An 8,742-nucleotide genomic window follows, 5' to 3' on the forward strand; every position below is an offset into this window, starting at 1 on the left:
TTCTAAATGCCCCATGTGGGTCATTTCCAAATGCCCCACGTGGGTTATTTCGTAATGCCCCACGAGGGTCATTTCTAAATGCCATACGTGGGTCATTTCTAAATGCCCCACGAGGGTCATTTCTAAATGCCCCACGTGGGTCATTTCCAAATGCCCCACGTGGGTCATTTCTAAATGCCCTACCTGGGTCATTTCCAAATGCCCCACGTGGGTCATTTCTAAATGCCCCACGAGGGTCATTTCTAAATGCCCCACGTGGGTCATTTCCAAATGCCCCACGTGGGTCATTTCCAAATGCCCCACGTGGGTCATTTCGTAATGCCCCACGAGGGTCATTTCTAAATGCCATACGTGGGTCATTTCTAAATGCCCCACGAGGGTCATTTCTAAATGCCCCACGTGGGTCATTTCCAAATGCCCCACGTGGGTCATTTCTAAATGCCCTACGTGGGTCATTTCCAAATGCCCCACGTGGGTCATTTCTAAATACCCTTATTGGGTCATTTCCAAATGCCCCACGTGGGTCATTTCTAAATGCCCCACGTGGGTCATTTCTAAATGCCCCACGTGGGTCATTTCTAAATGCCCCACGTGGGTCATTTCTAAATGCCCCACGTGGGTCATTTCTAAATGCCCCACGTGGGTCATTTCTAAATGCCCCACGTGGGTAATTTCCAAATGCCCCACGTGGGTCATTTCTAAATGCCCCACGTGGGTCATTTCCAAATGCCCCACGTGGGTCATTTCTAAATGCCCCACGTGGGTCATTTCTTAATGGCCCACGTGGGTCATTTCTAAATGCCCCACGAGGGTCATTTCTAAATGCCCCACGTGGGTCATTTCCAAGTGCCCCACGTGGGTCATTTCGTAATGCCCCACGAGGGTCATTTCTAAATGCCATACGTGGGTCATTTCTAAATGCCCCACGAGGGTCATTTCTAAATGCCCCACGTGGGTCATTTCCAAATGCCCCACGTGGGTCATTTCTAAATGCCCTACCTGGGTCATTTCCAAATGCCCCACGTGGGTCATTTCTAAATACCCCTATTGGGTCATTTCCAAATGCCCCACGTGGGTCATTTCTAAATGCCCCACGTGGGTCATTTCCAAATGCCCCACGTGGGCCATTTCTAAATGCCCCACGTGGGTCATTTCTAAATGCCCCACGTGGGTCATTTCTAAATGCCCCACGTGGGTCATTTCTAAATGCCCCAAGTGGGTCATTTCTAAATGCCCCAAGTGGGTCATTTCTAAATGCCCCACGTGGGTCATTTCTAAATGCCCCACGTTGTCATTTCTAAATGCCCTACGTGGGTCATTTTTTAATGTCCCACGTGGGTCATTTCTAAATGCCACGTGGGTCATTTCTAAATGCCCCACGTGGGTCATTTCTAAATGCCCCAAGTGGGTCATTTCTAAATGCCCCACGTGGGTCATTTCTAAATGCCCCACGTGGGTCATTTCTAAATGCCCCAAGTGGGTCATTTCTAAATGCCCCACGTGGGTCATTTCCAAATGCCCCTCGTGGGTCATTTCTAAATGCCAAACGTGGGTCATTTCTAAATGCCCCACGTGGGTCATTTATAAATGCCCCAAGTGGGTCATTTCTAAATGCCCCACGAGCGTCATTTCTAAATGCCCCATGTGGGTCATTTCCAAATGCCAAACGTGGGTCATTTCTAAATGCTCCACGTGGGTCATTTCTAAATGCCCTACGTGGGTCATTTCCAAATGCCCCACTTGGGTCATTTCTAAATGCCCTACGTGGGTCATTTCTAAATGCCCCACGTGGGTCATTTGTAAATGCCCTACGTGGGTCATTTCTAAATGCCCCACGTGGGTCATTTCTAAATGCCCCACGTGGGTCATTTCTAAATGCCCCACGAGGGTCATTTCTAAATGCCCCACGTGGGTCATTTCTAAATGCCCCACGTGGGTCATTTCTAAATGCCCCACTAGGGTCATTTCTAAATGCCCCACGTGGGTCATTTCTAAATGCCCCACGTGGGTCATTTCTAAATGCCCCACGTGGGTCATTTCTAAATGCCCCATGTGGGTCATTTCTAAATGCCCCATGTGGGTCATTTCTAAATGCCCCACGTGGGTCATTTCCAAATGCCCCACGTGGGTCATTTCTAAATGCCCCACATGGGTCATTTCTAAATGCCCCATGTGGGTAATTTCTAAATGCCCCACGTGGGTCATTTCTAAATGCCCCAAGTGGGTCATTTCTAAATGCCCCACGTGGGTCACTTCTAAATGCCCCATGTGGGTCATTTCTAAATGCCCCATGTGGGTCATTTCTAAATGACCCATGTGGGTCATTTCTAAATGCCCCACGTGGGTCATTTCCAAATGCCCCACGTGGGTCATTTCTAAATGCCCCACGTGGGTCATTTCTAAATGCCCCACGTGGGTCATTTCTAAATGCCCCACGAAGGTCATTTCTAAATGCTCCACGTGGGTCATTTCCAAATGCCCCACGTGGGTCATTTCTAAATGCCCCACGTGGGTCATTTCTAAATGCCCCACGAGGATCATTTCTAAATGCCCTACGTGGGTCATTTCCAAATGCCCCACGTGGGTCATTTCTAAATGCCCCACGTGGTTCATTTCCAAATGCCCCACGTGGGTCATTTCCAAATGCCCCACGTGGGTCATTTCTAAATGCCCCACGTGGGGAATTTCGCGGCTGATCGCGCGAACCTCCTCTTCTCATGAGATGTTGGAGGGGGGAGGAGGGGCGTTTCTCGTAAGACAAAAATTTCTATATATATGTCGACTTCCCAAAAATATCTCTTTACCCTTGCAATCGTGAAATAAAAAAAATAATAATAATCCCATTCCCAGCACCAACTTGTATTATATGTGGTTTAATAAAAAAAGATGCTATAAAGTTATGATAATTATTCCCTTTTTCCATGAAAAGCACCCAAACCAACTCCAACAACAAAAAAAGCATACAAATAATTAAATTCACCCACACACAAAATACTAATGTCCAAATTAAGAACATAACTAATGAAGTAAAATTTACCCGTCTCGCCTGCCATACCGTCTTTTTGATAAATGCCAGGCACATTGAAATCGCCTAATTTCTACCATCTGCTCCAGCTCCAAGCCAAATGGTCAGTAAAAGGCATTTTCATTAAAATTAAAATTGAAAAAAAAAAGAAAAAGAATAACAGAAAAATAAAACAAACAGAAAAAAGAACAAACAAAAAAAGGAAAAAAAAAACATCTATAAATTCCCCCCGGTTGCAGGCAGGGGAGACCTGCCCCACATTAAAAACCACTTATGATGTAAAACCATAAATTTTCAGCGATAATAACACAATAGGAAGTTTAATTTTATCCAGCTGAACGCGACCCTCTAATCTTACAAAAGGACGACAAGGACAAGGAATTTTCGGGCAAAATAGATTCCCCGAGCAACAGGGCAACTTGTGAGAAATAAAACAACGACCAACGCACACTATAGCACATCCTCATCCAGCTCGCTCGCTAGAATGGTATGCTGCTGCTACACTAAGCCCTAGAGATGAGCAAAAAATCACGACCTGTGATTTTTAACCTGTGATTGACAAATCACAATCACTACCTGTGAACAGTCTTCAAATAACCTGTGATTACCTTAACCGTGAATTGGATATTCACTTTTTGCTTTACAGTTCGCAAATTTTTTTGTTAAAAGTTAATTAAAGTGCATTTGCGGGTTCAAAACAATTCCCTTTTATACTAGAACTTTTGTAAAAAGTTATTTTTTCCAAAATCACAAGTAAAAAGTCATTTTCAATGCGTTTTCGTTAATTCACGTTTACACTTGACCTGTTTCAAAAATTTATTTTTCCAATATCACAGGTCAAAAGTCATTTTCAATGCGTTTTCGTGAATTCCGCGTAAAATAATTCACGTTACACAAGTGCATTGGAAATTCAAATTATAACCTGCGATTTTTCAAAACAGCTATTGCAACAGTTCTTTATTAAAAGTGAATTGGTTCGACTGAAATTCACGCAATTGCTTTGGATTTTTTTTTTTTAACTGTGATTTTTCCCAAAACAACTTTTTAACAGTTCTTTATTAAACGTGAACTGGTTTGACTGGAATTCACGCATTTGCTTTCCAATTATTTTTAACCTGTGATTTTTCCCAAAGCAACTTTTGCAATAATTCTTTTGTAAACGTGAATTGTTTTGACCGGAATTCACGCAAATGTTAAGGATTTTTTTTAAACCCGTGATTTTGTTCAAAATAACTTTTGCACCAATTCTTATGGAAACGTGAATTTAAAGCGGAATTCACGAAAATGCATTGAAAATTACTTTTGACCTTTGATTTTGGAAATAAATAGCTTTTGCAACAGTTCTTGTGTAAACGTGAATTGTTTTTATCGGAATTTACACAAGTGCATTGGAAATTATAACCTGTGATTTTTCCCAAAACAACTTTTCAACAGTTCTTCTGTAAACGTGGATTGGTTTGACCGGAATTCACTTCACAAGTGCTTTGGAATTATTTCTATTCTCTGATTTTTCCCAAAACAACTTTTCAACAGTTCTTGTGTAAATGTGAATTGTTTTTTTACCGGAATTCACGCAAGTTCGGTAAAATTAATGTTTTGTTTACCCCTCACAATCACGTATGGCTCCAGAAGAATCAGGGTTTGCCCGCAAATATTTTCTGTGAAATCGCAGGTTGCCCTGATTGTAATAAGGGTTTTCAACGTTACTTTTCCCGTGATATAATAAATTTCTCCCGTAAAATCAAGACTCGCTTGGACAAAATAATGTTTTCCCCAGTATAATCACGGATGGCTTTGGTAAATCGCGGATCTGTTTGCTTAAACCAGGAGTTTCCCTCGTAAAATCAGCTCCATTGTTTGAAATACACTCGTATTTGAGCTTCATTAGTACTTCCTACGTGAAAAATCGTAAAGAAATGTGAATATTGGAAAATACAAACGTTAATAATGCTACGTGTAATTTTTTTTTTGGGATTTGCATTAATAAAAATTTAAATCACGGTTAAAAATCACAGGTTACAATCACCGTGAATTCAAAATCACAGTCACAGGTATACCTGTGATTGAAAAATCACGACTTAGCTCATCTCTACTAAGCCCTTTTACCGGATGTGTTTTATTTTCCATTTTGTATTTTTTACTTCTTTTTTTTTGAAAGAACAGAAATACATTTTGCCCAGAGAAAACTCTGTTGCTTGAAAATTTCGAGGAAAGCAAAAATCGATTTTAAACGTGCATATCTCCTCTCCTCCTCTGACTTTGCCAAAGAGGACCCATCGCCATCATCATGCCCATGGCTCTATATGGTGATAAAATCTCCTTGCCTACAACCGACGACGACAAAATGCTCCGAATTCAGCAACCGAATTCCATGTAGCACATCAGGACTATTATAACCCAACCGCTGTCATATACCGTAAAAGCAGGCACAGGCACCCACATGGGAATGGGGGGAGGGGCTAAAGGTTAATAAAATTTGTGAGTATGGCCTTTTTTACGGGGCACACGTCCGCCAAATGGCTCAATGGATATGGTTCAACGTGAGATTACACCTGACCCATGAACACAAAGATAAAAAGATTCAAGGCAACACAAAATAGATCAGTTGGAAATTTTTTCTGGGACGCAAGAATAAATTCAGAATGAATTCAGTAAAAAATATTTTATTTTCCTTTTTTACGTATGCAGCTTTTTTTTTTGTTTTAAAATAAAATATGAGAAGATGGGAAATCATTCAGGTTGTCTGTCTGTCATCAGAAACTCTACTGACATAATGGAATCAATACTTTCTAGGTCGTAGAAGCCTAAAGCAATGTAATAAGAGAGAGAAATATTAAATCATGTGTGCATTTTTGATAAGACAGGTAGGTTTTTTTATTTAGGTGAGAGGGGGACAATATTAGGCACTTTTTTTAAATGGTAAGGGGATAAATATTTTTTGAAGGTTAAACTACCAAATAGGTGAAAATGTACGATGGAGTCTTGTTGGAACGACTCTCTCTCGAACTGGGGTTTGGATTTCGTGGTTTTTATTTTCCAGCTGAGGTTTAAGCTCGTCAGATTTGCAGGGTTCTTATTGAAGAAAAACAACAAAACTACAAAGGTAAAAGGTCTGTAAAACCTAAAAACGTATGCCCCGTCCTAACACTTCGATGGCGTTTATTCAGAGCTGAACAAGAAAAAGCTCTAGGTTCGTTTATGGCCCCTAGCGACACGCAGACCGGCAGGCAAAAGCTTTGGTTAATCGGCAGGTTTTTAATTCTGCCTCTGGTGGCATGAAAGTTCCTATTAATCTTAAAATCGCGATGCCTGGTTTTATAATTCGGGCTTCTCTCCGAAACACGTCGCGACGTGTTTGGGGTTATACAACGGATGGTCAACTATGGATATGCCCCGGAACGGGTTGGTATATCTTCTGTCGGTGGGACTGTGTTCCAAATTTACCATTGGCGGAGATGGCGGCGCGGCGGTGGCGTCTCCTATTTTCAACATTATTGTGAACTTCAGTTCCTCTACTTTACAGGAAGTGATTTTAAGTCCTCGTCGGATGAGAACAACATTTTCAAAAACTTCGCTATTTGATAACTTTAACGTTTTTTTGGTCCAAAGATTTAATTTCCGAATTCCGATTGACATCAAATATAATAAACGAAAGGACGATACATATACATCTTTTCTTGAGCTTTGATTAAACGCAACTATACAAACAGGTAGGTACTTACCTTATTTTCGGTAGGAAAAGTTTCTACAATAGCGTTTGCCCAGTGATTCATATCCCTGTATGACATTTTGGTGCCACATCCAACAAACTTCTCCACAATGCAATGTGTGAGAACCTTCTGATTCTTATTATTTAGTTGCCCATTTTGTTCATAGTAAAATAAAATCATTTTTCCTCTTACAGAAGACTTAAGAAGACCTAAGAGATCTATTTCTTCCGAAATACGGAAATATGAAGAGGCACGAGAAGAAGGGGCATTCAAGTCATTGGATATTTTCTCGAGCCATTCTATTCAATTACTCTTCGGGTGGATGGTGGTGACAGGGTGCCTTGGTCACACAATAATGGTTTGTTCTGAAAAAATATTTGAAACTATCAGTAAAGAGTACCTACATTGGGAGGACCTACCTTATAAAATAGATATTTTAATTATTACTTACCCTTTCTTTTCGCCACTTTCTTTAACAGGCCATAAATTTTATTCCTTCCCCGAAGTAGCCCGCGCTGTCAATGTTGGCGAATAATTTATCCACATCCTCCGTTTCCATTTTATCCAAAACATCTATGGAATTGACCCCATAAATGTTCCCATTAGTCCCGATTGATTGTAGATTTCTTGCGTTTCTTCAATATCCCTCGCATATAATGTCATGCATGGGCATGGGACACTTATTATTTCACTATCGTTTATCATATTTTCGTTTTCCATTTTTAAGCACTTTTTAATTTTTACGTGTATAAAGAACAGAAACGCACGCTTTGAAATGACACAAGATGAGTTTACGGTTTACCGTTGACACAGTACACAATAAAAGACAACAGTACACATTCTTACAACCTTGTATATGGAAATCTTCTGAAATCAATAAGATTTCCTTGTAAAACTATAAGTTACAAGGAAATCTTATTGATTTCAGAAGATTTCCATGTAAAAAAAGTTGTAAGAATGGGATAACTTATCGTTTTTAAAGGGAAACCTTTATTTTAGAAGATTTTTTTTTTTTCTTTCTTCAAAGTACAGTTATTCGAAATGTAATAAGGAAGTCTTTTTGATTTCAGAAGGTTTTTTATTAAATGTTACAAAGAGATAACTTCTAGTTAGAAAATTTCCTTATTCATTTTAAAACTAATAAGTTTTTCATGTTATTTATTTAAAGGAAATAAAATAAGAAAATCTTTTTCATTTAAGAACATTTCCTTATTACGGATTTTGAACTCATTAAAATCTTATATTAATATAAGATAATCTCATTATTTGCACCAATTAACAAGATATTCAAGGCAAAAACCATAACAAAAAAAGTTTTTATTGTTTAATTAGATTTTCTTCATGAAATTAATTAGATTTCTCTATAGAAATATCATATTATTTGATAGTTTTAATAAGTTTTCTTAGCAAAACAGCTCAATGCCTCTGTTAAAAAAAAAAATTTTTAATTTGAAAAAAAATGTTTAACTAATTTTTTTAAAAATTTTATGTAGTTAAGTACTATTTTAGTTATTTGTTTTTAAACAAGAACAGAAAACAGTATTTGAAAATGTTTTGTCGTTTTCAAGAAATTAATAAACCAAAAAACCCAAAACTAATTTTTTCGTAAGAAACGGCATTATAGCCGTGTTTTATTGGTAACTCAGTACTTAGCTCAGTAAAATTTTACACGGTAAACAACAACAAATGATTGCTAAGGATAAACAAAAGTTTTTTATTTGTTGGTTTACAGAGAAAATTTTTACCCTTCAACAATAAAGGATTATAAAAAATAAATAAAAGTAATCGTTTTTGTTATTTAGAGCATAAAATGTTTACTCAGTAAAGTAGGGGAAGGTGGCCTAAAATGGCCCCCCTAAGGAAAACGTCCTATATCTCGAAAAACAGTAGCATTCAAACTTAAATGCTATATAGTTTTCAAAGTTTAATATATTACTCTCACATTTTTTCCATTTGCGAGTTAAAAGAGTTCCAAGAAGTATTTAATTTTTTTAATTTTCAAGACGT

Source organism: Episyrphus balteatus, chromosome 3, assembly GCF_945859705.1.
Source record: "Episyrphus balteatus chromosome 3, idEpiBalt1.1, whole genome shotgun sequence".
NCBI lineage: Eukaryota > Metazoa > Arthropoda > Insecta > Diptera > Syrphidae > Episyrphus > Episyrphus balteatus.